The sequence below is a fragment of the Musca domestica genome, unplaced genomic scaffold (genome assembly GCF_030504385.1).
Source record: "Musca domestica strain aabys unplaced genomic scaffold, Musca_domestica.polishedcontigs.V.1.1 8, whole genome shotgun sequence".
Taxonomy (NCBI): domain Eukaryota; kingdom Metazoa; phylum Arthropoda; class Insecta; order Diptera; family Muscidae; genus Musca; species Musca domestica.
In genome coordinates this window covers 14,378,595-14,399,089 of record NW_026712409.1, presented here as the reverse complement: position 1 = coordinate 14,399,089, position 20,495 = coordinate 14,378,595, and positions in this window count along the sequence as shown.

Here is a 20,495-nt window from a genome sequence, read left to right as displayed (position 1 = left end):
TAATGACTATATTTTACTGGTTTAAACCGAAAGTTTTACGGAACTGCAAATGACAAGAGTCGAATACTTGCACTACTTCCCGTGATGTGCTTTGGGAATCTTAGATGTTGAGGCTAACTTAATTATTAAAGCTGCACTCCATTCTAACCTCCTTCCTTCATTTTCTTTTAATTTTTTTACTGGTTTCACTCTTTACTTGCTCTTAAATTATTTGAAATATTATAAAAAGATACTTTTAGGGAAGACAACATAAACAAATTTGTTGTTGAATTCATTTAGGGCGAATTCTTCATTACAACAATTTGTTTTGACATTTAATGGTGCCGTCAGCTGGGCTGATGCGATTACCTAGTACATCTACCTTGGATGGAACAGTTACAGAGAGAGAGAGCCCATTTCAGTACGACAGCTGAAAAGAGTCTATTTTAATAGGCCAACTAGAGAGAGAGCATATTTCAATAAGCCTACTGAAGATAGCGCCCATTTCAATAGGTAAGCTGAAGAGAGAGCCCAAGTTAGACTATCTAAAGAGATAGGCAATTTCTATGGGACAAGAAAAAGAGAGGTAATTTCAAAAGATCAGCTGAAGAGAGCGCGTGTCAGGTGAAAAGAGGGAGAGAGAGCCCATATGCCAGCTGCAGAAATCTTATTCGACTTTTTTTCATTTAATAACGGAATTTGAAATAATATTTTCTCAACGGCCTACATCGTGAATCTTTAAGGATGGTCCTTCAAGGACCAACTAGCAAATAATTGTGATTAAAAAAATATTTTATGAATCGACAGACCCATAATAGTCACATTTTTAGAACTACAGACCAATAATCGATGATTTTTTGAGAATATAATTTCAAAGGCCAACAGACCCATTATCGTGAAATTGTAAAAAATGGGTCTTCAAACACCAACCGGCAAATATTCGTAGATTTTTAAAGAATATTTTTTAAAAGACCGTCAGTCCAATAATTTTGGATTTTTAAAGAATATTTTCTCTGTTCTGTTGTTAAGAAAAAAAAATTCTTTAAAAATCCAAAATTGATTGTCTGGCGGTTGTTGATATTTAAATAATATTTTTAAGGAGCAACAAACTAATTATCATGTCTAGGTGATATAAATGGATAATTCGACCAATTTAATAATCGTTCTAAGGGGAAGTTATATAAACTCTTCTAAAGAGAACCGATTACAATAGACGGTATCCTAAAAAACCTATTTCAGAATGTAACCTGTTGAGATGTTGTTAATGGGACCTTTCTAAAGAGACTACGATATTGAATATGAAAATGAGTTATTGAAGGAAGCATTTTCGAATGAGCGAGCAAAGTTTACACCTTTCATGGAGTGTGCTCCAAAAGCGGATTTTTCAAAAGAGGATACACTTGCTAGAAGAGAGTGGAAAAGTTTGGGTATGCTCTTCCATTCTCTTTTAGAAAATTAATATTTTTTTTAAAATAATTTCTGTTATTTAATTTATGTATATCTTTTTCTTTCTCCTTGAATATTTCCAAATATCCCTTTAATATGCCACCATTCGTGCTATCACAATTCACTCACCGCATGCTGTATAATTGGCATTATGACTATTAACTCAAGTGCCATTGTCTGTGTGAATTTTCGGCCATAGCCAGTCAGAGTAGGAAAAATCAAATGAAAACACAAAAACTTCAAACCAGAAATAATGACGAGAGAAAAACAAAATAAACCGAAAATATCGAACAACGTATCAACAGACAATGGACAAGTGCAGTCGAAGAAAACAAAACAACCAAAAAAAAAAAAACTAAATCAAAACAACAACAAAAACTTGGTGTGTTGCATCTACCGGCACCGGTGCTGCTACAGCCAGTCATCAATGCTCACAGACACTTGGCCACATTTGATTGTTGTTGCATTTAGTCATTCATCCATCCATCCATCCAGACGGACGGACGGACAGAGAGGCAGGCAGACAGACAGCCATGCGGCCACCTTTCTGCTGCCTATGAAGAAAGACATTAACCGACTGTAAGAAAGTTGCAACATGCGTGCCAAATTTTTTTCCTCTCATATTTTTTTCGTTTTTATCAATCTGTTTTTTTTGTTGTTATTTAAAGAAATATTTGTGTATGCCTCTCTTGCACATCGAAATGTATGAATTTACACAGACACACACACATACATACATACAGACATATGCTGTTTGTCATAACTTTTTGTCATTCATTGATGGTGTAGCCAGACGCTACAGATGCGTAAAACACTTCAAACTGTTCACATTATACAAATTTTATTGTTTATTGCGATCGCTGTTTTTTGTTTTGTTGGCTGGTAGCTAATCGGAAAATTGTCATCTTTTAATGTGTTTCAGGCTTATTTTTCTGGCATAGTTTTATTGTAGCTTTCGATGTGGAAAGAGATTTGAAGTTAGCTTTAAGAGATTAACGTTTGTGTCAAAATAAAAACGAAACAGAACAAACTTCGTGGACGAGACCAAGGGAGAGACGAAGCATGTCTTCTTTACAGTTGAGAAAGAGGAAGAATCACTGCTTTATAGACGAAAAGAATGTTGAGTCTCTCTTTTTCCATAGGAGAGAAAAAGTTTAAGTCTGCCTCTATAGGAGTGATAGAGGTTGAGTCTCTCTCTCTATCTCTCTCTCTCTCTTTCTATGGGAGAGATGAAGAATAAGCCTAAATCTATAGAGAAATTGAAAGATGAGTATCTTTTCATAGACGAGACCAAGAACCAGTCTCTTCTGTACAGGGTGAGATAAAAAACTGTAACAAAGTCAAACGGCATAATTTTTACATTTTTTTTTAATTTTATTGAATGAAAGCTAAAAATGTCGGAATAGTATCAAATTTTAGAATAAGTTTAGATCTGTTCGAATTGGTCACCTTTGGCACGAATTATGGCCTTCAAACGGACAACGAAACCGTCACACGCTGCCCGAATGTTGCTCTGCGGTATTTTGGGCCCTTTCCCGGCGAAGCGCTTCCTTGAGGTGATCGACACTTTGGTTTTTTTTAGTGGCAACCTTACCAAATTCGGCAGTTCGCCATTTTCGGCCAAGCGAAGCAACTCGTTAGCTCTTTTGAGTCTATTTTCTTACTGTTGCGGTGTAAGTTCTTGCAGTTTTTGGCATTTTAATGGCTTTACCCCGAGCTCATTTTTCAATGTTTGCCGAATGGAATATTGCGATATGTTCAGGTTACGAGCCATTGTTTCCGCCACTGTGACGCGGGTTTCGATTTCTTCAATTCGATTTCTTTACTTGTCGAACCATTTCTGCTGATTTTCCTGTTTTCTTCCGTCCACTTCCTTGACGCTACCAGTATCACGGTAACGAGCGATGGTATGAGACACAAAAGATTTATTCACATTTAAATGCTGGAGTGCTCTAACGAAGGCCACTTGTGGTTTTTCAGCCAAATATAAAGAAATCACACTATCACGCTTGAATTCCATCACGAATAACTTTTTTTCTGGAAAATTATCACCAAAATGCTTTTGTACGCTTGTAAACAATATAATGAGCTGTCACTGGAATGAATTTAACAGCTGTCGGACGACATGGCAGCAGTCTGAAGTTGATTGCAGTTTTTTCATTTCACCCTGTATATGCGAGATGAAGGGAGTGTCTCTTGTCTCAATAAACGAGCTAAATAGAATATAGCTTAACCTGGTAACGGGGTCTCTAAGGATTATGAGAATGGGGTCTCGTGATAAGTCTCGGTACACGGGAAGAAAGAAATCTCTTCACTGATGAGGTAAAGACGGTCTTAATACACAATCAAAAGGCGTCTTTGCGGACGGACTGATGTGTGATCTGAAGGGACCTCTATAGGCTTTACGATGTCATTGTTTATAGACGAACCTAAGGAAAATTTAAAGATTGACTTTGGGAACGATTTGTACACCCTTTTTTTTTTTTCTTCTTGCATTCCATATCGGATGTTTTCCAAAAATTCCAATGGCTTTATTTTCCCAAATATTCAAATGCCTTCATTTCCCATAAAATTATCATCAATGATTTGAAAATTATGCTACGCTCATATTTAGACAATAAAATTTAGGTGTATAAATTTTCCGGTATTTAAATATGATGAGAGCTCAATTTGTAGCCAGCCACCACCATAATCATTGCAGACCACAATTGTTATTTGACCAAAGGCTAGGAGGGAGAAAAAAAAACCGCCAACGTTATGGTCTGGTAGCTGTTAGGTCTATAATTTCCATTACATGAATTTACATATTTTTTGGTTCAACGAAAAGAATTCATTTAGAAAATAAGTGAATGAAATTGAAACGTACAATGTGAGTGTTTATGGAATTCCAAGAATTGAAATTTCACTGGTGATATGTTAACCTTTGCTCCGGCACCAATTTTATATGAACATATGTATTAAGAATCTGAAGATCTAGCCTTCTAATTATAGATTAAAATAAGTTGATAAAAATCGAAAGGGTGATTTTTTTGGATTTGAAAGTTTTATTATTTTGGATATTTTTTCAAGAAGCATCAGATTTCAAGAACACTTTCTCAAGAAACAACAGACCAATAATCGTGCAACAACAGACCAATGTATCAGCCAAAAAATTGAAGATTTATAGAATATATTTTGAAAGATTTTTAAAGAATATTCATTTCCATTGACCCTCAGCTCCATAATCGTGAATTTTAAAAAAAAAATGTTTAAAGGACCCACTCACCAATAACTCTTGATTTTTGATGAATATTTTTCCAAGGATCCAAGGCCCAATAATCGTGCATTTAAAAAAAAAAAAATTTGAAGGTCCAACAGACCAATAACTGCTGATTTTTGATGAATATTTTTCAAAGACCCTCAAACTAATAATCGTGAATTTAAAAAAAAAAAATATAGGACCAACAGAAAGACTGTTGTTTTTTATGAATATTTTTCAAAGGACCCTCAATCCAATAATCGTGGATTTTTAAAGAAAATTTTTTTAAGGGCGAACAGAACAATATCTCTTTTGTTTTTTGACAAATATTTTCCAAGGACCCTCAGCCCAATAATCGTGGATTTTTAAAGAAAAAATTTTGAAGGACCAACAGACCAATAACTGTTGATTTTTGATGAATATTTTTCAAAGGACCCTCAGACCAATAATTGTGGATTTTTAAAGAAAAAAATTTTGAAGGTCCAACAGACCTATAACTGTTGTTTTTTGATGAATATTTTCCAAAGGACCCTTAGTCCATTAATCGTGGATTTTTAAAGAAATTTTTTTGAAGGACCAACAGAACAATAACTCTTGATTTTTGATGAATATTTTTCCAAGGACTCTAAGCCCAATAATCGTGGTTTTTTTACGAAATTTTTTTGAAGGACCAACATACCAATAATTGTTGTTTTTTGATGAACATTTTTCAAAGAACCCTCAGCGCAATAATCGTGGATTTTGAAAGAAAAATTGTTCAAGGTCCAACAGACCAAAAACTGTTGTTTTTTGACGAATATTTTCCAAGGACGCTCAGCCCAATAATTGTGAATTTTTAAAGAACATTTTTTGAAGGACCACAGGCCAATAACTCTTGATTTCTGATGAATATTTTTTATTAAAGAATATTTTTAAGAGGACTTGTACCATAACAATGGTTGACCAACAGATCAATAATTTTGAATTTTTAAAGAATATTTTCTTAAGGACCAACAGACCCATGATCATGAATCTTGAAAGAATATTTTCTCTCGGACCAATACCTCAACAATGGTGGATTTCTAAAGATTATTCTCTTAAGGGCTAACAGGCCAAAGAGAACTTTTAAAGAAAAATGTCTTTCTCAAAGAAAAACACACATAACGTCGTGGAATTTGAAAAAAAAAATATTCTTAAAAGGACCAAATGCCAATAATCGTGAATTTTTAAAGAATATTTTTTCAAAGTATATATTTTCTGAAGGACCAACAGGTCAATCAATAATCGCGGATTTTTAAAGAATATTCATTCAAGGATTAACAGATCCATAACCGAGAATTATTAAAGAATATGATTTTAAAATCCAATAGACCAATAATCGTGGATTTTTAAGAAATATTTTCTCAAGGGCCAACAGACCAATTGTTAAAAATTTTTAAGGAATATTTTCTCAAGGACCAGCAAACCAATAATCTTGAATTTTTGAAGAATATTTTCTCAAAGACCTGCATACCAATCAATAGTCGAGTATTTTTCAGAATATTTCCTCAAGGACCAGTAGACTTAAAAGCTTTGATTTTTCAAAAATATTTTTCGAAGGATCAAGGGAGTTTTAACCAATACCTCAACAATGACGGTGTTTTTTAAGAAAAAAATTTCAAGGATCAACAGATCAATAATCATGATTTTAGAAGAATATTTTCTCAAGAACCAAAAGGCCGACAATCTTGGTTTTTTAAAAAAATATTTTGTAAAGGAACAACAAACTATTAATCGTGGATTTTTAAAAAATATTTTCGCAGGAACCAATACCTCAAAATGGTGGATTAAGAAGGGCAACAGGCTAAAAACCTTGGAATTTTTATAAATATTTTTCTAGGGTCTTCAGACCAACAATAGTAGTCGATTTTAAAAGAATATTTTCTAAAGGACCAATAGGATAATAGTCATGGAATTTTTAAGAAAATTGTTCCAAGGACCAAAATCTCAATAATCATGGATTATTAAAGAATATTTTCTCAAGAACAAATGCATCAATAATCGTTGATTTTAAAGAATATTTTCTCAAAAACCCCAAAAACAAATAAGCCGGAGTTTTAAAATTTTTTTTCTCAAGGACCAAAGCCTTATAATGGTGAATTTTTAAAGAATATTTTTCAAGGATCAATACCTCAACAATGGAGGATTTCTAAAGAATATTCTTTGAGGCATTGGTCTACAATTTTTGAGGTATTTTTGTCCTTGAGAAAATATTCTTTGAAAATCCACGACGATTGGCCTGTTGGTCCTGGAGAAAATATTATTTAGAACCCACGATTTATGTCGTGGATTTTTAAAAATTATTTTTGGAGGATCGAGGATTTTTAAATAAATATATCAACAATCGTGAATTATTTTAAAATATTTTTAAGGACCAAAATACTAATAACCCTGTAATTTTAAATCGCAAAATGCAGATTATAATTATTTAAAGCCTGTTAGAGTAAATATCACAATTGTGAAAGGATATGTTATGAAAATTTGTTTAAGGACTACCGGATTTAGATTTGCGTCCTTTTTACAAATACTTTTCGGAGTTAGAAGTTTGGATATTTAAGGAATTTATATTAAGCCACAGTTCTAAATCTGGGCTTTCAAAGAATGGTTTTTGTAAGAAAAAATTTTGAAGAAATGTCAGACTAAGTTATTTTTCTTTGCAGTGATTTTTTTTTTTCAGAAACCTTTAGAGTTAGAAATGTGATCAGAATATTCAATTTTAAATATTTTTTTGAAGGACAATCAGGATTAAAAAAATCACAAAAATATCCAAAATTTCGCCAAGTACCGACTTCAACCTTGTGTCAATCAGATGGCAGCAATTTACATTTGGAAAAAAATTAATTTTTGTTAGAGACTATAAAAGTTGCAATCAATTTTTTTGAGAATATTGTTTCTTAAAAAAAAATAGGAAAATCAATTTTAATAATTTTTCACGATATATTTTTCTTTTCTTGAATTTTTTTTTCAATAAGAATTTTTCCATATGGATTCCCATGCAATTAAAATTGATATATTGCATATAAATGACAATAAATTCAAATTCATTTAAATAGTGTCAATCGGGTTAAATACAAAATTTAATTTATTCAAATTTACTTCTAATCTTCCAACGTTTAACTGTTATTCGCTGCCGTCATTGGATGCCAGCAGACAATGGATAAACAGAACTATAAAGGAAACCGAACAAAAAAGCAACAAAACAATAATAATAATATCTGAATGAAGTTATTCAACAGCTGCATCACGAAGAATGTCAGCAGACACAGACTGCGTCGGCCAGCTAGCCAGCCAGCCAGTCATCATGCACGAATCTCTTCTAGGCAACAAACACACACACAGACATAGAATTCATATTAGCAGCATTCTAGTCGCCACGTATTAACATATTTACATGGCATATTATCAAGAGTCAATATTCTTACGATTAAATTGTACGCACCAGCTCGGCCATCTACCCGGTAGGCAGACACTGTTGTCTCTATTAAAACCATACCCCTGCAACACCACTCCGCCAGCCAGCCAGCAAGCCATCGATTTGATTATTAGACGGCAGTCGGCTTTTGTCAAGCATCACAATAAGACACGATCACAGGTTTGCTTCCCCCACACCCCATAGCCAATGCTTGTGTCATAGCATAAAGTGCAGGACACACAAAAATAACAACAACATCAACAACAAATTTAATAACTGTTTCAAATTGTAGCATAGTAAAGCGATTACTTGTTATAAAACCAACAACAACAATAACAACAACGACTATGACAAACCAAACAAAAGCCACATTAAAAACAAAGCTTTTGAGTTGAGAGCGATTTTCATTCTTTACATTCAACAACGGTTTAGCCGCCAAACCGTCATGGCATGGTGTCAATACGTGAAACGCATACACCTTGAATCACGTAAACGATATTTAAGAAAAAATCTGCACTGCCACCATGCTGCTGTTGTTGCTGAGCTGTAACGCACACGATGGCAGTGGAGGTTGACGCTAACGTTCGGTTGAAAAAAAGCTTTACAAAAGAAAAACCCAACTTCACGACGGGCTGTCTTGAGGCCAATGAAAATGAAAACCGGCTAAGAGATGGAAATGAAGTGAGATCTGCATGCGGAGAGAATGAATGAATTGTTATTGGAAGTGTTAGAAACAAGAGATAGGGAAAAAAATTTCATTGAGTTACAATATAATGCTTTACAAGCAAACAAAAGACTTAAGACACAAACTTGGTGTGTAAGAGTTGGTTTTGTTCTCAGAGCGGCCATAGAGAGTAAGAGCAAAACAAGAAGTCTTAGAGATTGGAATGATGTAAAATGGAAAGAACATATGAGAGGCATAAACATTGAACAGAGAGTGAGAGTTGGTCAAACTAGAGCACAAAAATAGAGAGTTGATATTTCTAATGTTTTGTTATAGTACAAAAGACTTAAGACACATACTTTTGATTCCGGGCATAGAATTTATTCTGTAAATAGTTTACATGTCAGAGAATAAATAAAAAAATAAATAAATAAATTAGTGTATAATAAATAAGAAACATATAATAATAAATAAAAATATTAAACAATAAAGAACGAATTATTAGAAATAACTAAAAATATAAATATAATTAATAAGAAATGTTCTGAATGTTCTTCTATGAGATCTTCTACAAGAAGTCCCCTCCTAAAGTTTTTTTTTTATAATGAAACCCCCTTAAAGGCCTGTTACGCAATGAAGACCTTAAGGGCTTCAATATAAATAATAAATCAACATAATGAAGACCCCTATGCAGAGAAACCCCATGTCCGCTGGCATTCAATGATGGCAACGGATAACAGTTGAACGTTGGAAGATTAGAAGTAAATTTGAAAAATATTAAATTTTCTATATAACCCGATACTCATAAAATGATTTTGAATTTATTGTTATTAAATAATGTGGAATATATCAATTTTAAGTGCATAAGAATCATTTGTTTTCGATGGATTCATATATATATAAAAATATAGTTTTTGGAAAGATTATATAAAAAGACGTTTATGAAATAAAACAAGAAGACCCCGTGAAATTCTTCCTGAAGGCCCTGCAAATCAATGTTCCTTAATATTTAAAGAATATTTTCCAAGGATCAATATTCGCGGAGTTTTAGAGAATATTTTTTTTAGGGACCAGCAAGTCAATAATCGTGAATTTTTAAAGAATATTTTTTAAGGGTCCGCAGACCAAGAATTGATGGCAGGATCTATAATTTTAATAATAATATTTTTTAAAGAACTAAAAAACCAATAATAGTTGATTATTTAAGAATATTTTTGTTGGACAAAAAGACCACAAAATTGTGACTTTTTAAATAACGTTTTTTGAGGGACCAACATACCAATTATCCTGGATTTATAAGGACTTTTTATTAAATAATAACATAGTTATAATTGGGAATTTTTAAGGATATCATTCAAGGATCAGCAGCTCAATAATAACTAACGGACCGATAATGGTAGATTTTTAAAGAAAAAGGACTAGCAGATCAATAACCGTCGACTTCTAGAGAATATTTTTTAAACCACAAATAGCCCAATAGTCGTGGGGTTTTAAAGAATATGTTTGAAGAATCAAAAAATTAATAAATTTAAAAAAATATTTTTCAAGGACTTACCGGTCAATAATCGGGGCTTTTTAAGGAGTATTTTTTCAAGGGCAAATAGACCAATAGTCGTGGATTTTTAAAGATTTTTTTGGAAAACCAAAAAACTAATTAATTTTTTAAAAATATTTTTTTCAAGGACTAAGAGACCATTGATCGATAAATCGTGAATTTTCAAAGCATACTTTTTCAAGGACTAATAAACCAATAGTTGCATATTTTCACAAATGCCAACAGACCAATAATTATGGATTTTAAATGAATATTTTTATAGGGCAAAATACCAATAATTTTTAATTTTTAAAGAATATTCCTTGAAGGATCAAGAGCCCAGGATTTCTAAATAATATTATAGAAGAACCAGCAGAGACTAATAAATCTTGTATTTTTTCAAGAATATTTTTCAAAGGACTAAAAGTCCAGTAATCGTCGATTTTTTAAAATATATATATTTTTTTAAAGAAAATGTTCTGATAACCATGGGTTTTAAAGAATATTTTCTTAGGGTCCAACATTCCAATATTTATGGATTTTAAAGCATGTTTTTTCAAGGACTATCGTGGATTTGTAAAGCAGATTTTTTCAAGGTCTAACAGACCAAAAATCTTGAATTTTTAAAAAAGTATTTTTTTCAAAGACTTACTATTAGGGTCCGCAGACCAAGAATTGAAGGCAGGGTCTATAATTTTAATAATAATATTTTTTAAAGAACTAAAAAACCAATAATAGTTGATTATTTAAGAACTTACTAGAATAATCGTTGATTTTTAAAGAATATTTTTTTCAAGGACTTCAAAGAGTCGTATATTTTTAAGGAATATTTTTTCAAGAATTTCAAGGAATCGTGGATATTTAAAGAATATTTTTTCGAGGACTTCAAGCAATCGTGCATTTTTAAAGAATATTTTTTCAAGGACTTCCAGGAATCGTGGATTTTTAGAGAATATTTCTTCCAGGACATCCAGGAATTGTGGATTTTTAAAGAATGTTTTTTTTTTTGTCAAAGACTTTAAGAAATCTTGAATTTTTAAGAATAATTTTCAAGGGAAAACATACCGATAATCGTGGATTTTTAAAGAATATTTTTTTTCAAGGACTTCAAGGAAGGTTGGATTTTTAAAGAATATTTCTTCAAGGACTGCAAGGAATAGTGGATTTTTAAAGAATATTTTTTCAAGGAATCGTGGATTTTTAAAGAATATCTTTTCAAGGATTACACTATTGACGTAAAAATCCTACATTGTTAAAGGATATCTTCCTAAGGACTATCAGAATAAGAAAAGTATTTTCAGTAGACAAAGAAGACATCTTGAAGTTTTAAAAAAAATAATAATAATAATTGTTAAATGTCTTAATTAAAAACAGGACTTTTAAAGGTCTTTTAAATGTCTTCTATGCAAAAAATATCCCTTAATGATATGTTATTCACCTCAGCCTCGTAAAAGCCTCAAATGCAAAGGATGCCTCTTAAAGATATTTTCTACAGAAAGTCCTGTTAAAATAAGTTCTCCACAAAGAGAACAATTTAAAGGCCTCTCTACAAAAAAAAAAAAAAAAAAAAAAAAAAAAACAGACGAAACCAACGAAAGCATAACAAGTGGAGAAAAATGGAAATGTTTATAAGTGCGGATTTAAGATTAAGAAGATTTTCCAAAAGAATTTTAGTTTTATTTAATTCTTTGTTCCTCTTCTATTGAGCTTTCCTTACCCCCTGTCTTACCTCTAGTAAACATTACCATCGTTCTCCACTAATAAACAAGTTGTTTTTATAAAAACAACAATAAAGGGATTAAGGACTTGTATTGCCCACTTGGTGCACAATTAATTTAAAATCGGATAAAGATATATATGAGAGCTTTGGATATATCTCGGAACCGATTTCAATAAAATTTGGTAAAGATATTTCTGAGCTGTATGTGATATATTTCCCTGAATATCGTTGTTACGGAATGCATATTACGGCGATTACGGTAACAAACATAACAAATCGAATGAACAGTATATATGGGAGCTATAGCTATATCTGAACCGATCTTCACCAAATTTGACATACTAGCTTCTAGACTCAATTCGGTCGTAAGTAAATATTAGACGTTTGGTGCACAATAAAACGTAAATCGATCGAAGTTTTATATGGGAGCTATATCCAAATCTGAACCGATCTGGATACATTTTGGCAGGCCTAATTTGATTGTATGTGCAAAATTGCATACTATTCGGGCTGATATTACTCGTTTGGTGCACAATAAAAGACAAATCGGACGAAGATATATATGGGAGCTATATCTAAATTTTGACCGATTATCTTCAATTTCAATAGGGTTCGTCCTTGGACCAAACAAATGATTTGTGCAAAATTTCATCTGGAAAGGGCAATAAATGCGAACTGTATTTGGTTTACAAAAATACATGGACAGACGGACGGACGGACATGCATAAATCGACTCTATGCAGATCATCAAAAGGAACTATGGGTCTATCTCGTTTCCTTTTGCCTGTTACAAACAAATGCACAAAGACATAATACCCTGACCACATTGTGGTGTAGGGTATAAAAACTCTAAAAGACCTTCGACACAAAAATCACCTCTTTAGAGACTTCTATGTAAAGACTACTTTAAAGTCCCTAAAGTAGAGATATTTCATTGTTTCTTTAAATATAAGGTCTAGGGATGGAAGACTTATTAAAGATCTACTACTGACAAAAGCCCCATTCAAAGGTCTTTCATACGGAGAATATCTTTCAGAGGCCTTTAAACAAAAAATAACTTTAAAATGTCTTCTGCAAGTAGAGTATTTATCCAAACATAGAAGATCTTCCAAAGATCTTTTTCGGATAGAATATTTTATTGTTCGTATGGTATTTTGTTGTTGCAAAATGGTCAGGCTTGATCCCTTTATTTTTGTTTTTATAAAAACAACGTTTGTTTATTAGTGGAGAACGGTGTTAATGCTTACCAAGGGGTAAGGCAGGGAATACCAAGGTTTCGAAAAGAGCCACCTCATTAGTTCCCTTGTTTTTTTTTTTTTTTTTTTGTCTGAGATATTCTCCCCAGAAGTTATTTTAAAAATAACTTCTATGACAAAAAACTTTTTTTACCCAAGTGGCGAGATCGTAAGCTCAATAGAAGAGGAATCAAAGAATTAAATAAAAATTAAATTCTTTTGGAAAATTTTAGTATATTTAAATAAATCGCAAAAATCCGATGCATTTATGTTAACTCGAAAGTCAATATGGCCAATCACAAATTTTTGTTTTAGATAATCACGTGACCTGCTAAAAGAAAAGTTAATTAAGAAATTAAAAAGAAAAGTTAAAAGGAAATTAATGAATGATTGAAACTCAAATATTCCTACTAGAGATGCTCTCAAGCTGCTCTCACATATCAAAGCTGTCATAAATAACAGTTGCTAAAAGGGGAGTTAATTAGCAATTAACAATAAAAGACTTAATACACAAGCATGAAATTATCAGGGGTCTACTTGAGGCCGTAGTGTTCCACACACTTACACACACGTACACAGACACACACTAGACTCGAAGCTAATCAATAAAATCACCTGCAACAACAATAATTTTTTTTACAAAAAAATAAAATATCAATCGATTTGAATGAATGAAAACTTTTCACTTCCAATTGACACCAATCACCGGCCAATCGATCGGTGATCGCTCGCATTTGAACCTGACATAACAAAAGAAAATGAAAGTAAAGCAAATCGTAATTATCCACCAGTTGTCTGGCATTTAATATTTCAGATCCGTTAGCCTAAAGCACAACATTTCACATAAAACTCTAAATAATGTGTTAAAGTTCAAAGCTTTATAATGGTTATCTGATTTTGATTTGATGGAAACGAACGAAAAAAAATTGAATAAAAATAATTTAATATTTAAAAATAGGCATATCGTTTTTTTCCGTTTTGCCAGCCACATAAGTGTGCCGCTGAAAATTATTCATTGCGGTTTTCCCTGCCAGACGAAAAGATGAAAGTGTTTTTTTTTTCTTTTCCCCAATGAATGTAAACTAGGTTGGCCTAAACGAGATAAGGGGTTATTAGAGTAGCGTATGTGAAAGTACAAAGAATGGGAGGGAAAAGTTAAGGGTTTTATTTGAAAAAAAAGAGGAAAATAAAGCAAAATATATAATTAAAAATAAACGAAAATTAAATGCAATGCCAACATACAATCACCTGCAATTGAGGAAAGGGAGGAAAAAAATATTAAAAAAAAAAAAAAAAACGGGAAAAGGGAAAACATGTACATCTATGTATGAGAGACCTACCAAGCAATTTTAGGCAAAAAATAAATAGAAAGGTCTTCTTTGGGAGTTGATCTGAAATATTTTTTAATATTTCCGACGACATCGCATAGGAACAGAGGGCAATAAAAAATGGTTAAACAAGGGTTTATAACCATTTTCTATTTCCCCAAACGTGTCAATATTGTCTGAAAAAAAGTTAAAAAGTATCAGTCCCCTAACGTTAGCTTATTTAAATATATTTTGACCTCTTTTATAATTATTCAAATGGTTGCCCCTCAATGGAGTAGGTTCCGAGAAAATAGGCCAATATTGTCAATTTCGTATCAGACCTCAAAAAATATGATATAAATATTGCGACGTGCCTGGTTTGGACTATACTGGTTACTTTCATCACTTTATATGAGTTATGTGATAATTTTTAGAAAATGTTAAAATGTGCGTGAGGTAGTACCAGATATGGTAGACTGAAGTCTTCCATTTTCATACTTCATCTAATACGGAAAAAAAAAATATTGGAAGTGGCAAAATTACAAGAATATCGAACAATTACAGGGCAATTTGAAAAAAACTGCAACCAACTTCAGCCGGCTGTCATTTCTAAGCCACTGGTCCGCCAGCCGATAAAATTATTCCAGTGACAGCTCATTATATTGTTTACAAGCGTACAAAAGCATTTTGGTGAGAATTTTCCAGAAAAAAATTTATTCGTGATGGAATTCAAGCGGGATAGTGTGATTTCTTCACATTTGGCTGGAAAACCACAACTGGCTATCGTTAGAGCACTCCAGCATTTAAATCTGAATAAATATTTTGTGTCTCGTACCATCACTCGTCACCGTGATACTGGTGCGTTAGGCGGCGTCAAGGAAATGGACGGAAGAAAACATCAACATCAGCAGAAAAATGCTCGTAAACAGCATCGAAAATTACCGAAAAATGGCTCGTGAGTTGAACATATCGGAATATTCCATTCGGCAGATATTGAAAATAGTGAACTCGGGGTAAAGCCATTAAAATTCCAAAAAGTGCAAGAACATACACCGCAACAGAAAGAAAATAGACTCAAAAGAGCTAAAGAGTTGCTTGGCTTGGCCGAAAGTGGTGAACTGCGGAATTTCATTTTCTTCGCTCTCCGATGAGTAAACATTCAATGTCGAGTAGTTTGTAAACAAACAAAATGATCGTGTTTACTTGTCAAAGAGGTTAGCTGAATATGTGCAGCTTCGGTTGGCCACCAGAACTCAAGACTCAAGCTGGCCATGGTGATGGTGTGGGCCGCCACAACAGCCGATGGTCGCCCTCAACTCATATTAATCGTCCGTGACATCAGAATAAATGCCGAATATTAGCGAATTAGCGAAAATATTCTGGAGGGTGTATTAAAGCCTTGGGCACGCAAACATTTTGGCCGCAGACCTTGGACATTCTAACAGGACTCAGCACCACCTCAGCACCACTTTTTGGAAAGCAAGTGGGCCGCCATAACAGCCGATGGTCGCCCTCCGCTCGTATTAATCGTCATCAGAATAAATGCTGAATATTATCGCGAAAATGTTCTGGAGGGTGTATTACTGCCTTGGGCACGCAATTATTTTGGCCGCAGACCTTGGACATTCCAACAGGACTCAGCAGCACCTCAGTTCCATTTTTTGTAATGCAAGTGGGCCGCCACAACAGCCGATGGTCGCTCTCCGCTCGTATTAATCGACCATGGAATAAATGCCGAATATATTATTGCAAAAATATTCTGGAGGATGTATTAAAGCCTTGGGCTCGCAAAACATTTTGGCCGCAGACCTTGGACATTCCAACAGGACTCAGCACCACTTTCTGGAAAGCAAGTGGGCCGCCACAACAGCCAATGGTCGCTCTCCGCTCGTATTAATCGACCATGGAATAAATGCCGAATATATTATTGCAAAAATATTCTGGAGGATGTATTAAAGCCTTGGGCTCGCAAAACATTTTGGCCGCAGACCTTGGACATTCCAACAGGACTCAGCACCACTTTCTGGAAAGCAAGTGGGCCGCCACAACAGCCAATGGTCGCTCTCCGCTCGTATTAATCGACCATGGAATAAATGCCGAATATATTATTGCAAAAATATTCTGGAGGATGTATTAAAGCCTTGGGCTCGCAAAACATTTTGGCCGCAGACCTTGGACATTCCAACAGGACTCAGCACCATCGCACTCAGCAGGCGCCACCCAAGAATGGTTACAAAATGAGGTTCCTCACTTCGTTTCCAGCGCACAATGGCCACAAAAATTTTCCTTTTCTTCCTTCATTTCCAGCGCACAATGGCCACCAAAATCTCCGGATACCAATCCATTGGACTATTGTTTCTGGAGTATTTTGGAAAGCAAGTTTGGCACTAAAAAATACCAAAGTGTCGATCACTTCAAGCAAGCGATTCGCCGGGAATGGGCCAAAATTCCGCAGAGCAACATTCGGGCAGCGTGTGACGATTTCATTGGCCGTTTGAAGGCCATAATTCGTGCCAAAGGTGACCGATTCGATGTATTTAGTAAATTTTAATACTTTTCGTACCGTTCTACAACGAATTTCCAAAATCCCGGCCTTATATATCCCCTTCAGACCAGGAGTCACCCTAACTTAGTATATATCACTGAGATATTATATTTATTAGTTTATATGTAAAAATAAATTTTAAACGGCCTCTGAGGTCAAAGTTCACCTCACATTTAAATGGTACACCCTGTGAAGCATAAACTGATGACACCGGAAACTTTGGGGCTATAAACATTTCACTTTTTTGTTATTTCAAATAAAATATGAATCTTTAAATTTGAATTGTTGATGAATTGTTGTTATTCATAGTGATGAGTTATTGCACTTTTGCCATGCCTCATAAAAACGCCATGCAATTTTGCTCATGGCAAAGTTCATCGAACCGTCGTTTGAAACACACACACAATGTTTTTATTGTCTAATTGTTTTAATTGAAATTGTTAATTATACAGAAAATTATTATTTAAAACAAAGCGTCGCTGGCATGTTTTATGAAACAATCACAAGCTTTGAATATGAGATGATTAGAAGACATTTTACAAATACAGGACTTTTTAATTCATTGCAGTTACTTTTCACCACCCTCTAGGGAACTATAATTTTTAGACATTATTGATCTGAAATATTTTTTAAAATTTATGACTACATCAGATAGGGGCCGAGGGACAATAAAAAATGGTAAACCAAGTGTTTCTTTGTGTATTTTATAACTCCAATAGGTATTCTATTATAAAGAAGACCTTCATATTTTTTTCTGCATAAAATCCGCTTGATGGGTCTCTCATACACATGTGTTATGGCTAGAGAGGGTATACAGAGGTTAGAAAAAACTGCAACAAAGTCAAACGCCATAATTTTTACATTTTTTTTTTAATTTTATTGAATGAAAGTAAAAAATATCGGAAATAGCATCAAATTTTAGAACAAGTTTAGATTTGTTCGAATTGCTCACCTTTGGCACGAATTATGGCCTTCAAATAGCCAATGAAAGTGCCGCTGCCCAAATGTTGCTCTGCGGTATTTTGGCCCATTCCCGGCGAAGAGCTTGCTTGATAATCGGTGATCGACACTTTGGTATTTTTAAGTGCCAACCTTGCTTTCCAAAAAAAAAAACAGAGACACAATAGTCCAACGGATTGAATCTGGAGATTTTGCTGGCCATTGTGCGCTGGAAATGAAGTGGGGAACCTCATTTTGTAACCATTCTTGGGTAGCGAGTGCTGAGTGCGCTGGTGCTGAGTCCTGTTGGAATGTCGAAGGTCTGCGGCCAAAATGATTGCGTGACCAAGGCTTTAATACACCCTCCAGAATATTTTCGCGATAATATTTGGCATTTATTATGATGCCACGATCGATTAATACCAGCGGAGAGCGACCATCGGCTGTTGTGGCGGTCCACACCATCACCATGGCCGGTGCTTGAGTTCTGGTGGCCAACCGAAGGTGCATACTTTCAGATGACCTCTTTGGCAAGTAAACACGATAATTTTGTTTGTTTACAAACTGCTGGACTACGATCATCGGAGAAACCTGAAATTCGGCACTTCACCACTTTTTGCCAACTTTCGGCCGAAGCAACTCTTTAGCTCTTTTGAGTCTATTTTCTTTCTGTTGCGGTGTAAGTTCTTGCATTTTTTGGACTTTCAATGGCTTTACCCCGAGCTAATTTTTCAATATTTGCCGAATGGAATTGTGCGATATGTTCAGCTCACGAGCCATTTTTCAGCCACTGTGACGCGGGTTTCGATTTCTTCAATTCGATTTCTTTACTTTTCGAACCATTTCTGCTGATGTTGCAGTTTTCCTCCGTCCACTTCCTTGACGCTACCAGTATCACGGTAACGAGCGATGGTATGAGACACAAAAGATTTATTCACATTTAAATGCTGGAGTGCTCTAAGGATAGCCTCTTGTGGTTTTCCAGCTAAATATAAAGAAATCACACTATAACGCTTGAATTCCATCACGAATAACTTTGTTTCTGGAAAATTCTCACCAAAATGCTTTTGTACGCTTGTAAACAATATAATGAGCTGTCACTGGAATAAATTTAAAAGCTGTCGGATGAGTGTATTAGAAATGACAGCTGTCTGTAGTTGGTTGCAGTTTTATCATCTCACCCTGTATATGTAGATAGATGTATAGACAGACTGGTATGTAGATTGATGTATAGATTCCCACAAGGCTTTTCTCATTAGATGATAACGGACACTAGTTTCGGAAGGTCTTAAGATCGTCCTAAAAAAGTGCAACGTGGTGTAACTGGACGAATAACTGTCCAACTTGGTATTCCAACATAAGGAAAGATTTCCCCAAGTCGGACACTTCAACAATGGAAAGGTATCAAGATCAAGCCAGCATAATCTCGATTATGGCATTACTGGACTACGATTTGGAATTGATAAACCCTGGGCTGAAGGCTGTGGTATTCTTGAACCTGACTATGTTGAAAGTGAAACCTAACAGAAAAGGCTTCTGGCCTAATGCCGTAGCTGCATCCGTCCCGTTAAAACCTTGCAAACCCCAAGGTAAGTTCAATGTTCGTACCATGAAGTTGGTAGTAGAGGTTCGAAAGTATATTCCCGATTAACGCCAAACGGAAGGAAATAGGAATCTCGGCTTTGAGTTGGGACCGCAGAACATAAACATACCCTTGTCGGCAGAAGCTGTGTGATTGTTAGGCAACCATCTGCTAATAATCGAAGTGAAGAAGCGTCTAATTATGAAAGTTCTGCAAATATCACATTAGGTCTAAGCTTTCCCCTCCCCACTCCCCCACAAAAGGTCAGAATTTTCAAACAAAATATTTGACTTCACAGAAAGAAAAAGGGTAATTCGATCAAAAGGATCAAATGGTCAAAATTTTGAACATTCATGAAACTCATAAATGCGAAATTAACATCCGATTCCATTCAGTCTTGGTACATCTCAATATTTCCATCAACATAAGATCTATTATAAAAATGGTAGAGATCGGATTATTTCTTCTGGGTTCAAGATTTTGAAAAACAAGACAAGAAGGAGTGGCCCGAGATCTCCCGTCTTCACAACGGATCTTGTGTTAGTAAAAATATTGGAATGTGTGAAGTTTAGAGTTATTTCGGAAAATAATTTCACATTTTATACATGTCCTGTTTGAACAAATTTGAACAAACTTGGATGATCATTTCTGGTTCTATGAGGTAAATTAATTTCTCTGAAACTGTTAACCTTTTTTTGTGTCTAATAATATGAATAACATTTTTTAACTTGTTATTCATTTGAAATTGTTTACAAGGATTAAAATTTGAAAAAAATTAAAATATTTTTCGAAAACCAAAAGATCTTTAAGAATATATTGTCAATTACCAAAATTAGATTTAGAAGTGTATATAGTTTCGAGGAGCAAAAGACCTCT